Here is a 13,166-nt window from a genome sequence, read left to right as displayed (position 1 = left end):
CAGATGGTTAAGTTACCAGAGAGACGACATATGGTTAGTTACCAGAGAGACGACAGAAGGTTAGTTACTAGAGAGACGACAGAAGGTTAGTAACCTGAGAGACAACAGGTTAGTTACCAGAGAGACGACAGAAGGTTAGTTACCAGAGAGACGACAGAAGGTTAGTTACCAGAGAGACGACACATGGTTAGTTACCAGACAGACGACAGTAGGTTAGTTACCAGAGAGACGACAGAAGGTTAGTTACCAGAGAGACGACAGAAGGTTAGTTACCAGAGAGACGACAGAAGGTTAGTTACCAGAGAGACGACAGAAGGTTAGTTACCAGAGAGACGACAGAAGGTTAGTTACCAGAGAGATGACAGAAGGTTAGTTACCAGAGAGACGTGACAGAAGGTTTGTTACCAGAGAGACGACAGAAGGTTAGTTACCTGAGAGACAACAGGTTAGTTACCAGAGAGACGAGAGAAGGTTAGTTACCAGAGAGACGACAGAAGGTTAGTTACCAGAGAGACGACACAAGGTTAGTTACCAGACAGACGACAGTTTAGTTACCAGACAGACGACAGATGGTTAGTTACCAGAGAGACGACAGTAGGTTAGTTACCAGAGAGACGACAGATGGTTAGTTACCAGAGAGACGACAGAAGGTTAGTTACCAGAGAGATGACAGAAGGTTAGTTACCAGAGAGACGACAGAAGGTTAGTTACCAGAGAGACGACAGAATGTTAGTTACTACAGAGAGACGGAAGGTTAGTTACCTGAGAGACAACAGGTTAGTTACCAGAGAGACGACAGAAGGTTTGTTACCAGAGAGACGACAGAAGGTTAGTTACCAGAGAGACGACAGATGGTTAGTTACCAGACAGACGACAGTAGGTTAGTTACCAGACAGACGACAGAGGTTAGTTACCAGAGAGACGACAGATGGTTAGTTACCAGAGAGACGACAGAAGGTTAGAGAGACAACAGGTTACCAGAGAGACGACAGAAGGTTAGTTACCAGAGAGACGACAGAAGGTTAGTTACCAGAGAGACACGACAGAAGGTTAGTTACCAGAGAGACGACAGAAGGTTAGTTACCAGAGAGACGACAGAAGGTTAGTTACCAGAGAGACGACAGAAGGTTAGTTACCAGAGAGATGACACCAGGTTAGTTACCAGAGAGATGACAGAAGGTTAGTTACCAGAGAGACGACAGAAGGTTAGTTACCAGAGAGACGAGACAGAAGGTTAGTTATCAGAGAGATGACAGAATGTTAGTTACCAGAGAGACAACAGGTTAGTTACCAGAGAGACACGACAGAATGTTAGTTACCAGAGAGATGACAGAAGGTTAGTTACCAGAGAGACGACAGAAGGTTAGTTACCAGAGAGACGAGACAGAAGGTTAGTTACCAGAGAGACGACAGAAGGTTAGTTACCAGAGAGACGACAGAAGGTTAGTTACCAGAGAGACACGACAGAAGGTTAGTTACCAGAGAGACGACAGAAGGTTAGTTACCAGAGAGACGACAGAAGGTTAGTTACCAGAGAGACGACAGAAGGTTAGTTACCAGAGAGACGACAGAAGGTTAGTTACCAGAGAGACGACAGAAGGTTAGTTACCAGAGAGACGACAGAAGGTTAGTTACCAGACAGACGACAGAAGGTTAGTTACCAGAGAGACGACAGATGGTTAGTTAACATAGACACAGAAGGTTAGTTACCAGAGAGATGACAGAAGGTTAGTTACCAGAGAGACGACAGAAGGTTAGTTACCAGAGAGACGACATAACTTTAGTTACCAGATAGACGACAGAAGGTTCCTTACCAGAGAGATGACAGAAGGTTATTTACCAGAGAGACGCGACAGAAGGTTAGTTACCAGAGAGACGAGACAGATGTTTAAGTTACTAGAGAGACGACAGAAGGTTAGTTACCAGAGAGACGACAGAAGGTTAGTTCCCAGAGAGACGACACAATGTTAGCTACCAGAGAGACGACAGAAGGTTAGTTACCAGAGAGACGATAGAAGGTTAGTTACCTGAGAGACAACAGGTTAGTTACCAGAGAGATATGACAGAATGTCAGTTACCAGAGAGACGACAGAAGGTTAGTTACCAGAGAGACGACAGAAGGTTAGTTACCAGAGAGACGACAGAAGTTAGTTACCAGAGAGACACGAGAGAGACGACAGAAGGTTAGTTACCTGAGAGACGACAGAATGTTAGTTACCAGAGAGAAGACAGAAGGTTAGTTACCAGAGAGACGACAGAAGGTTAGTTACCAGACAGACGACAGTAGGTTAGTTACCAGAGAGACGACAGATGGTTAGTTACCTGAGAGACGACAGAAGGTTAGTTACCAGAGAGACGACAGAAGGTTAGTTACCAGAGAGACTACAGAAGGTTAGTTACCGGAGAGACGACAGAAGGTTAGTTACCTCAGAGACAACAGGTTAGTTACCAGAGAGACGACAGAAGGTTAGTTACCAGAGAGACGACAGAAGGTTAGTTACCAGAGAGACGCGACAGTAGGTTAGTTACCAGAGAGACGCTACAGAATGTTAGTTACCAGAGAGACGCGACAGAATGTTAGTTACCAGAGAGACGCGACAGAAGGTTTGTTTCCAGAGAGACGCGACAGAAGGTTAGTTACCAGAAAGACGTGACAGAAGGTTAGTTACCAGAGAGATGACAGAATGTTAGTTACCAGAGAGACGACAGAAGGTTAGTTACCAGAGAGACGACAGAAGGTTAGTTACCTGAGAGACAACAGGTTAGTTACCAGAGAGACGACAGAAGGTTCGTTACCAGAGAGACGACAGAAGGTTAGTTACCAGAGAGATGACAGAAGGTTAGTTACCAGAGAGAGACACGACATTAGGTTAGTTACCAGAGAGACGCGACAGTAGGTTAGTTACCAGAGAGACGACAGAAGGTTAGTTACCAGGGAGACGAGACAGAAGGTTAGTTACCAGACAGACGACAGTAGGTTAGTTACCAGAGAGACGACAGATGGTTAAGTTACCAGAGAGACGACAGAAGGTTAGTTACCAGAGAGACGCGACAGAAGGCCAGTTACCAGAGAGACGACAGATGGTTAGTTACCAGAGAGACGACAGAATGTTAGTTACTAGAGAGACGACAGAAGGTTAGTTACCTGAGAGACAACAGGTTAGTTACCAGAGAGACGACAGAAGGTTTGTTACCAGAGAGACGACAGAAGGTTAGTTACCAGAGGACGACACATGGTTAGTTACCAGACAGACGACAGTAGGTTAGTTACCAGACAGACGACAGTAGGTTAGTTACCAGAGAGACGACAGATGGTTAGTTACCTGAGAGACGACAGAAGGTTAGTTACCAGAGAGACGACAGAAAGTTAGTTACCAGAGAGACAACAGGTTAGTTACCAGAGAGACGACAGAAGGTTAGTTACCAGAGAGACGGCAGAAGGTTATTTACCAGAGAGACGACAGAAGGTTAGTTACCAGAGAGACGAGACAGAAGGTTAGTTACTAGAGAGACAACAGAAGGTTAGTTACCAGAGAGACGACAGAAGATTAGTTACCAGAGAGACGACACAAGGTTAGTTACCAGACAGACGAAGGTAGGTTAGTTACAAGACAGACGACAGAAGGTTAGTTACCAGAGAGACGACGGAAGGTTAGTTACCAGAGAGACGACAGAAGGTTAGTTACCAGAGAGACAACAGGTTAGTTACCAGAGAGACACGACAGAATGTTAGTTACCAGAGAGATGACAGAAGGTTAGTTACCAGAGAGACGACAGAAGGTTAGTTACCAGAGAGACGAGACAGAAGGTTAGTTATCAGAGAGATGACAGAAGGTTAGTTACCAGAGAGACGACAGAAGGTTAGTTACCAGAGAGACACGACATAATGTTAGTTACCAGAGAGATGACAGAAGGTTAGTTACCAGAGAGACGACAGAAGGTTAGTTACCAGAGAGACGACAGAAGGTTAGTTACCATAGAGACGACAGAAGGTTAGTTACCAGAGAGATGACAGAAGGTTAGTTACCAGAGAGACGACAGAAGGTTAGTTACCAGAGAGACGACATAACTTTAGTTACCAGATAGACGACAGAAGGTTAGTTACCAGAGAGATGACAGAAGGTTAGTTACCAGAGAGACGCGACAGAAGGCTAGTTACCAGAGAGACGAGACAGATGGTTAAGTTACTAGAGAGACGACAGAAGGTTAGTTACCAGAGAGACGACAGAAGGTTAGTTCCCAGAGAGACGACACAATGTTAGCTACCAGAGAGACGACAGAAGGTTAGTTACCAGAGAGACGATAGAAGGTTAGTTACCTGAGAGACAACAGGTTAGTTACCAGAGAGATATGACAGAAGGTTCGTTACCAGAGAGACGACAGAAGGTTAGTTACCAGAGAGACGACAGAAGGTTAGTTACCAGAGAGACGACAGATAGTTAGTTACCAGAGAGACGAGAGAGAAGGTTAGTTACCAGAGAGACGACAGAAGATTAGTTACCAGAGAGACGACAGAAGGTTAGTTACCAGAGAGACGACAGAAGGTTAGTTACCAGACAGACGACAGTAGGTTAGTTACCAGAGAGACGACAGATGGTTAGTTACCTGAGAGACGACAGAAGGTTAGTTACCAGAGAGACGACAGAAGGTTAGTTACCAGAGAGACTACAGAAGGTTAGTTACCGGAGAGACGACAGAAGGTTAGTTACCTGAGAGACAACAGGTTAGTTACCAGAGAGACGACAGAAGGTTAGTTACCAGAGAGACGCGACAGTAGGTTAGTTACCAGAGAGACGCGACAGAATGTTAGTTACCAGAGAGACGACAGAATGTTAGTTACCAGAGAGACGCGACAGAAGGTTAGTTACCAGAGACGCGACAGAAGGTTAGTTACCAGAGAGACGACAGAAGGTTAGTTACCAGAAAGACGCGACAGAAGGTTAGTTACCAGAGAGACGACAGAATGTTAGTTACCAGAGAGACGACAGAAGGTTAGTTACCAGAGAGACGACAGAAGGTTAGTTACCTGAGAGACAACAGGTTAGTTACCAGAGAGACGACAGAAGGTTAGTTACCAGAGAGACGACAGAAGGTTAGTTACCAGAGAGACAGAAGGTTAGTTACCAGAGAGACGACAGAAGGTTAGTTACCAGAGAGACGCGACAGAAGGTTAGTTACCAGAGAGACGACAGAAGTTTCACCAGAGAGACGACAGAAGGTTAGTTACCAGACAGACGACAGTAGGTTAGTTACCAGAGAGACGACAGAAGGTTAGTTACCAGAGAAATGACAGAAGGTTAATTACCAGAGAGACGCGACAGAAGGATAGTTACCAGAGAGACGAGACAGATGGTTAAGTTACCAGAGAGACGACAGAATGTTAGTTACTAGAGAGACGACAAGGTTAGTTACCTTTAGTTACCAGAGAGACGACAGAAGGTTTGTTACCAGAGAGACGACAGAAGGTTAGTTACCAGAGAGACGACAGAAGGTTAGTTACCAGACAGACGACAGTAGGTTAGTTACCAGAGAGACGACAGAAGGTTAGTTACCAGAGAGACGACAGATGGTTAGTTACCTGAGAGACGACAGAAGGTTAGTTACCAGAGAGACGACAGAAAGTTAGTTACCAGAGAGACAACAGGTTAGTTACCAGAGAGACGACAGAAGGTTAGTTACCAGAGAGACGACAGAAGGTTAGTTACCAGAGAGACGACAGAAGGTTAGTTACCAGAGAGACGACAGAAGGTTAGTTACCAGAGAGACGACAGAAGGTTAGTTACCAGAGAGACGACAGAAGATTAGTTACCAGAGAGACGACACAAGGTTAGTTACCAGACAGACGAAGGTAGGTTAGTTACAAGACAGACGACAGAAGGTTAGTTACCAGAGAGACGACAGAAGGTTAGTTACCAGAGAGACGACAGAAGGTTAGTTACCAGAGAGACAACAGGTTAGTTACCAGAGAGACACGACAGAATGTTAGTTACCAGAGAGATGACAGAAGGTTAGTTACCAGAGAGACGACAGAAGGTTAGTTACCAGAGAGACGAGACAGAAGGTTAGTTACCAGAGAGATGACAGAAGGTTAGTTACCAGAGAGACGACAGAAGGTTAGTTACCAGAGAGACACGACATAATGTTAGTTACCAGAGAGATGACAGAAGGTTAGTTACCAGAGAGACGACAGAAGGTTAGTTACCAGGGAGACGAGACAGAAGGTTAGTTACCAGAGACAGAAGGTTAATTACCAGACAGAAGGTTAGTTACCAGAGAGACGACAGAAGGTTAGTTACCAGAGAGACGACAGAAACTTAGTTACCAGAGACGACAGAAGGTTAGTTACCAGAGAGATGACAGAAGGTTAGTTACCAGAGAGATGACAGAAGGTTAGTTACCAGAGAGACGACAGAAGGTTAGTTACCAGAGAGACGACAGAAGGTTAGTTACCAGAGAGACGACGACAGAAGGTTAGTTACCAGAGAGACGACAGAAGTTAGTTACCAGAGAGACAGAAGGTTAGTTACCAGAGAGACGACAGAAGGTTAGTTACCTGAGAGACAACAGGTTAGTTACCAGAGAGACGACAGAAGGTTAGTTACCAGAGAGACGACACAGAAGGTTAGTTACCAGAGAGACGACAGAAGGTTAGTTACCAGAGAGACGACAGAAGGTTAGTTACCAGAGAGACACGACACAGAAGGTTAGTTACCAGAGAGACGACAGAAGGTTAGTTACCAGAGAGACGACAGAAGGTTAGTTACCAGAGAGACGACAGAAGGTTAGTTACCAGACAGACGACAGTAGGTTAGTTACCAGAGAGACGACAGATGGTTAGTTACCTGAGAGACGACAGAAGGTTAGTTACCAGAGAGACGACAGAAGGTTAGTTACCAGAGAGACGACAGAAGGTTAGTTACCAGAGAGACGACAGAAGGTTAGTTACCAGAGAGACGACACCAGAGAGACGACAGAAGGTTAGTTACCAGAGAGACGCGACAGAGGTTAGTTACCAGAGAGACGACAGAAGGTTAGTTACCAGAGAGACGCGACAGAAGGTTAGTTACCAGAGAGACGACAGAAGGTTAGTTACCAGAGAAACGACAGAAGGTTAGTTACCAGAGAGACGCGACAGAAGGTTAGTTACCAGAGAGACGACAGAAGGTTAGTTACCAGAGAGACGACAGAAGGTTAGTTACCAGAGAGACGACAGAAGGTTAGTTACCAGAGAGACGACAGAAGGTTAGTTACCAGAGAGACAACAGAAGTTAGTTACCAGAGAGACAGAAGGTTAGTTACCAGAGAGACAACAGGTTAGTTATCAGAGAGATGACAGAATGTTAGTTACCAGAGAGACGACAGAAGGTTAGTTACCAGAGAGACGACAGAAGGTTAGTTACCAGAGAGACGCGACAGAAGGTTAGTTACCAGAGAGACGACAGAAGGTTAGTTACCAGAGAGACGACAGAAGGTTAGTTACCAGAGAGACGACAGAAGGTTAGTTACCAGAGAGACGACAGAAGGTTAGTTACCAGAGAGACGCGACAGAAGGCCAGTTACCAGAGAGACGAGACAGATGGTTAAGTTACCAGAGAGACGACAGAATGTTAGTTACCAGAGAGACTACATAACTTTAGTTACCAGATAGACGACAGAAGGTTCGTTACCAGAGAGATGACAGAAGGTTAGTTACCAGAGAGACGCGACAGAAGGCTAGTTACCAGAGAGACGAGACAGATGGTTAAGTTACTAGAGAGACGACAGAAGGTTAGTTACCAGAGAGACGACAGAAGGTTAGTTCCCAGAGAGACGACACAATGTTAGCTACCAGAGAGACGACAGAAGGTTAGTTACCAGAGAGACAACAGAAGGTTAGTTACCAGAGAGACAACAGGTTAGTTACCAGAGAGATATGACAGAATGTCAGTTACCAGAGAGACGAGAAGGTTAGTTACCAGAGAGACGAGAAGGTTAGTTACCAGAGAGACGACAGAAGGTTAGTTACCAGAGAGACGACAGAAGGTTAGTTACCAGAGAGACGACAGAAGGTTAGTTACCAGAGAGACGACAGAAGGTTAGTTACCAGAGAGACGACAGAAGGTTAGTTACCAGACAGACGACAGAAGTTAGTTACCAGAGAGACGACAGATGGTTAGTTACCAGAGAGACGACAGAAGGTTAGTTACCAGAGAGACGACAGAAGGTTAGTTACCAGAGAGACGACAGAAGGTTAGTTACCAGAGACGACAGAAGGTTAGTTACCTGAGAGACAACAGGTTAGTTACCAGAGAGACGACAGAAGGTTAGTTACCAGAGAGACGCGACAGTAGGTTAGTTACCAGAGAGGACAGAATGTTAGTTACCAGAGAGACGACAGAATGTTAGTTACCAGAGAGACGCGACAGAAGGTTAGTTACCAGAGACGCGACAGAAGGTTAGTTACCAGAGAGACGCGACAGAAGGTTAGTTACCAGACGCGACAGAAGGTTAGTTACCAGACAGACTACAGAAGGTTAGTTACCGGAGAGACGACAGAAGGTTAGTTACCGGAGAGACGACAGAAGGTTAGTTATCTGAGAGACAACAGGTTAGTTACCAGAGAGACGACAGAAGGTTAGTTACCAGAGAGACGACAGAAGGTTAGTTACCAGAGAGATGACAGAAGGTTAGTTACCAGAGAGAGACACGACATTAGGTTAGTTACAGAAGGTTAGTTACCAGAGAGACCAGAATGTTAGAGAGACGACAGAAGGTTAGTTACCAGAGAGACGACAGAAGGTTAGTTACCAGAGAGACGACAGAAGGTTAGTTACCAGAGAGACGACAGAAGGTTAGTTACCAGAGAGACGCGACAGAAGGTTAGTTACCAGAGAGACGACAGAAGGTTAGTTACCAGAGAGACGACAGAAGGTTAGTTACCAGAGAGACGACAGAAGGTTAGTTACCAGAGAGACAACAGGTTAGTTACCAGAGAGACGACAGAAGGTTAGTTACCAGAGAGACGACAGAAGGTTAGTTACCAGAGAGACGACAGAAGGTTAGTTACCAGACAGACGACAGAGAAGGTTAGTTACCAGAGAGACGACAGAAGGTTAGTTACCAGAGAGACGACAGAAGGTTAGTTACCAGAGAGACGACAGAAGGTTAGTTACCAGAGAGACGACAGAAGGTTAGTTACCAGAGAGACGACAGAAGGTTAGTTACCAGAGAGACGACAGAAGGTTAGTTACCAGAGAGACGACAGAAGGTTACCAGAGAGACGACAGAAGGTTAGTTACCAGAGAGACGACAGAAGGTTAGTTACCAGAGAGACGACAGAAGGTTAGTTACCAGAGAGACGACAGAAGGTTAGTTACCAGAGAGACGACAGAAGGTTAGTTACCAGAGAGACGACAGAAGGTTAGTTACCAGAGAGACGACAGAAGGTTAGTTACCAGAGAGACGACAGAAGGTTAGTTACCAGAGAGACGACAGAAGGTTAGTTACCAGAGAGACGACAGAAGGTTAGTTACCAGAGAGACGACAGAAGGTTAGTTACCAGAGAGACGACAGAAGGTTAGTTACCAGAGAGACGACAGAAGGTTAGTTACCAGAGAGACAACAGGTTAGTTACCAGAGAGACACGACAGAATGTTAGTTACCAGAGAGATGACAGAAGGTTAGTTACCAGAGAGACGACAGAAGGTTAGTTACCAGAGAGACGACAGAAGGTTAGTTACCAGAGAGATGACAGAAGGTTAGTTACCAGAGAGACGACAGAAGGTTAGTTACCAGAGAGACGACAGAAGGTTAGTTACCAGAGAGACGACAGAAGGTTAGTTACCAGAGAGACGACAGAAGGTTAGTTACCAGAGAGACGACAGAAGGTTAGTTACCAGAGAGATGACAGAAGGTTAGTTACCAGAGAGACGCGACAGAAGGTTAGTTACCAGAGAGACACGATGGTTAGTTACAGAGAACAGAAGGTTAGTTACCAGAGAGACGACAGAAGGTTAGTTACCAGAGAGACGACAGAATGTTAGTTACCAGAGAGACGACAGAAGGTTAGTTACCAGAGAGACGACAGAAGGTTAGTTACCAGAGAGACGACAGAAGGTTAGTTACCAGAGAGACGATGACAGAAGGTTAGTTACCAGAGAGACGACAGAAGGTTAGTTACCAGAGAGACGACAGAAGGTTAGTTACCAGAGAGAGAGACACGACAGAAGGTTAGTTACCAGAGAGACGACAGAAGGTTAGTTACCAGAGAGACGACAGAAGGTTAGTTACCAGAGAGACGACAGAAGGTTAGTTACCAGAGAGACGACAGAAGTTTAGTTACCAGAGAGACGACAGAAGGTTAGTTACCAGAGAGACGACAGAAGGTTAGTTACCAGAGAGACGACAGAAGGTTAGTTACCAGAGAGAAGACAGAAGGTTAGTTACCAGAGAGACGACAGAAGGTTAGTTACCAGAGAGACAACAGAGTTACCAGAGAGACGACAGAAGGTTAGTTACCAGAGAGACGACAGAAGGTTAGTTACCAGAGAGACGACAGAAGGTTAGTTACCAGAGAGACGACAGAAGGTTAGTTACCAGAGAGACGCGACAGAAGGTTAGTTACCAGAGAGACGACAGAGAGAGACAGAAGGTTAGTTACCAGAGAGAGACAGAAGGTTAGTTACCAGAGAGACAGAAGTTAGTTACCAGAGAGACGACAGAAGGTTAGTTACCAGAGAGACGACAGAAGGTTAGTTACCAGAGAGACAGAAGGTTAGTTACCAGAGAGACGACAGAAGGTTAGTTACCAGAGAGACGACAGAAGGTTAGTTACCAGAGAGACGACAGAAGGTTAGTTACCAGAGAGACGACAGAAGGTTAGTTACCAGAGAGACGACAGAAGGTTAGTTACCAGAGAGACGACAGAAGGTTAGTTACCAGAGAGACGACAGAAGGTTAGTTACCAGAGAGACGACAGAAGGTTAGTTACCAGAGAGACGACAGAAGGTTAGTTACCAGAGAGACGCGACAGAAGGTTAGAAGGTTTAGTTACCAGAGAGACGACAGAAGGTTAGTTACCAGAGAGACGACAGAAGGTTAGTTACCAGAGAGACGACAGAAGGTTAGTTACCAGAGAGACGACAGAAGGTTAGTTACCAGAGAGATGACAGAAGGTTAGTTACCAGAGAGACGACAGAAGGTTAGTTACCAGAGAGACGACAGAAGGTTAGTTACCAGAGACGACAGAAGGTTAGTTACCAGAGACGACAGAAGGTTAGTTACCAGAGAGACGACAGAAGGTTAGTTACCAGAGAGACGACAGAAGGTTAGTTACCAGAGAGACGACAGAAGGTTAGTTACCAGAGAGACGACAGAAGGTTAGTTACCAGAGAGACGACAGAAGGTTAGTTACCAGAGAGACGACAGAAGGTTAGTTACCAGAGAGACGACAGAAGGTTAGTTACCAGAGAGACGACAGAAGGTTAGTTACCAGAGACGACAGAAGGTTAGTTACAGAGAGATGACAGAAGGTTAGTTACCAGAGAGACGACAGAAGGTTAGTTACCAGAGAGACGACAGAAGGTTAGTTACCAGAGAGACGACAGAAGGTTAGTTACCAGAGAGAGACAGAAGGTTAGTTACCAGAGAGACGACAGAAGGTTAGTTACCAGAGAGACACAGAAGGTTAGTTACCAGAGAGACGACAGAAGGTTAGTTACCAGAGAGACGACAGAAGGTTAGTTACCAGAGAGACGACAGAAGGTTAGTTACCAGAGAGACGACAGAAGGTTAGTTACCAGAGAGACGATGACAGAAGGTTAGTTACCAGAGAGACGACAGAAGGTTAGTTACCAGAGAGACAGGTTAGACAGAAGGTTAGTTACCAGAGAGACGACAGAAGGTTAGTTACCAGAGAGACGACGACAGAAGGTTAGTTACCAGAGAGACGACAGAAGGTTAGTTACCAGAGAGATGACAGAAGGTTAGTTACCAGAGAGGACAGAAGGTTAGTTACCAGAGAGACGACAGAAGGTTAGTTACCAGAGAGACGACAGAAGGTTAGTTACCAGAGAGACGACAGAAGGTTAGTTACCAGAGAGACGACAGAAGGTTAGTTACCAGAGAGACGACAGAAGGTTAGTTACCAGAGAGACGACAGAAGGTTAGTTACCAGAGAGGCGACAGAAGGTTAGTTACCAGAGAGACGACAGAAGGTTAGTTACCAGAGAGACGACAGAAGGTTAGTTACCAGAGAGACGACAGAAGGTTAGTTACCAGAGAGACGACAGAAGGTTAGTTACCAGAGAGACGACAGAAGGTTAGTTACCAGAGAGACGACAGAAGGTTAGTTACCAGAGAGACGACAGAAGGTTAGTTACCAGAGAGACGACAGAAGGTTAGTTACCAGAGAGACGACAGAAGGTTAGTTACCAGAGAGACGACAGAAGGTTAGTTACCAGAGAGACGACAGAAGGTTAGTTACCAGAGAGACGACAGAAGGTTAGTTACCAGAGAGACGACAGAAGGTTAGTTACCAGAGAGACGACAGAAGGTTAGTTACCAGAGAGATTAGAAGGTTAGTTACCAGAGAGACGACAGAAGGTTAGTTACCAGAGAGACGACAGAAGGTTAGTTACCAGAGAGACGACAGAAGGTTAGTTACCAGAGAGACGACAGAAGGTTAGTTACCAGAGAGACGACAGAAGGTTAGTTACCAGACAGAGCGACAGAAGGTTAGTTACCAGAGAGACGACAGATGGTTAGTTACCTGAGAGACGACAGAAGGTTAGTTACCAGAGAGATGACAGAAGGTTAGTTACCAGAGAGACAGAAGGTTAGTTACCAGAGAGACGACAGAACTTTAGTTACCAGATAGACGACAGAAGGTTAGTTACCAGAGAGATGACAGAAGGTTAGTTACCAGAGAGACGCGACAGAAGGCTAGTTACCAGAGAGACGAGACAGATGGTTAGTTACCAGAGAGACGACAGAAGGTTAGTTACCAGAGAGACGACAGAAGGTTAGTTACCAGAGAGACGACACAATGTTAGCTACCAGAGAGACGACAGAAGGTTAGTTACCAGAGAGATGACAGAAGGTTAGTTACCAGAGAGACAACAGAAGGTTAGTTACCAGAGAGATATGACAGAAGGTTAGTTACCAGAGAGATGACAGAAGGTTAGTTA

Source organism: Oncorhynchus masou, unplaced genomic scaffold (assembly GCF_036934945.1).
Source record: "Oncorhynchus masou masou isolate Uvic2021 unplaced genomic scaffold, UVic_Omas_1.1 unplaced_scaffold_1097, whole genome shotgun sequence".
In the NCBI taxonomy this organism is placed as follows: Eukaryota; Metazoa; Chordata; class Actinopteri; order Salmoniformes; family Salmonidae; genus Oncorhynchus; species Oncorhynchus masou.
The sequence above is the reverse complement of the archived record's forward strand: the minus strand, read 5'-3'. Positions refer to the sequence as shown.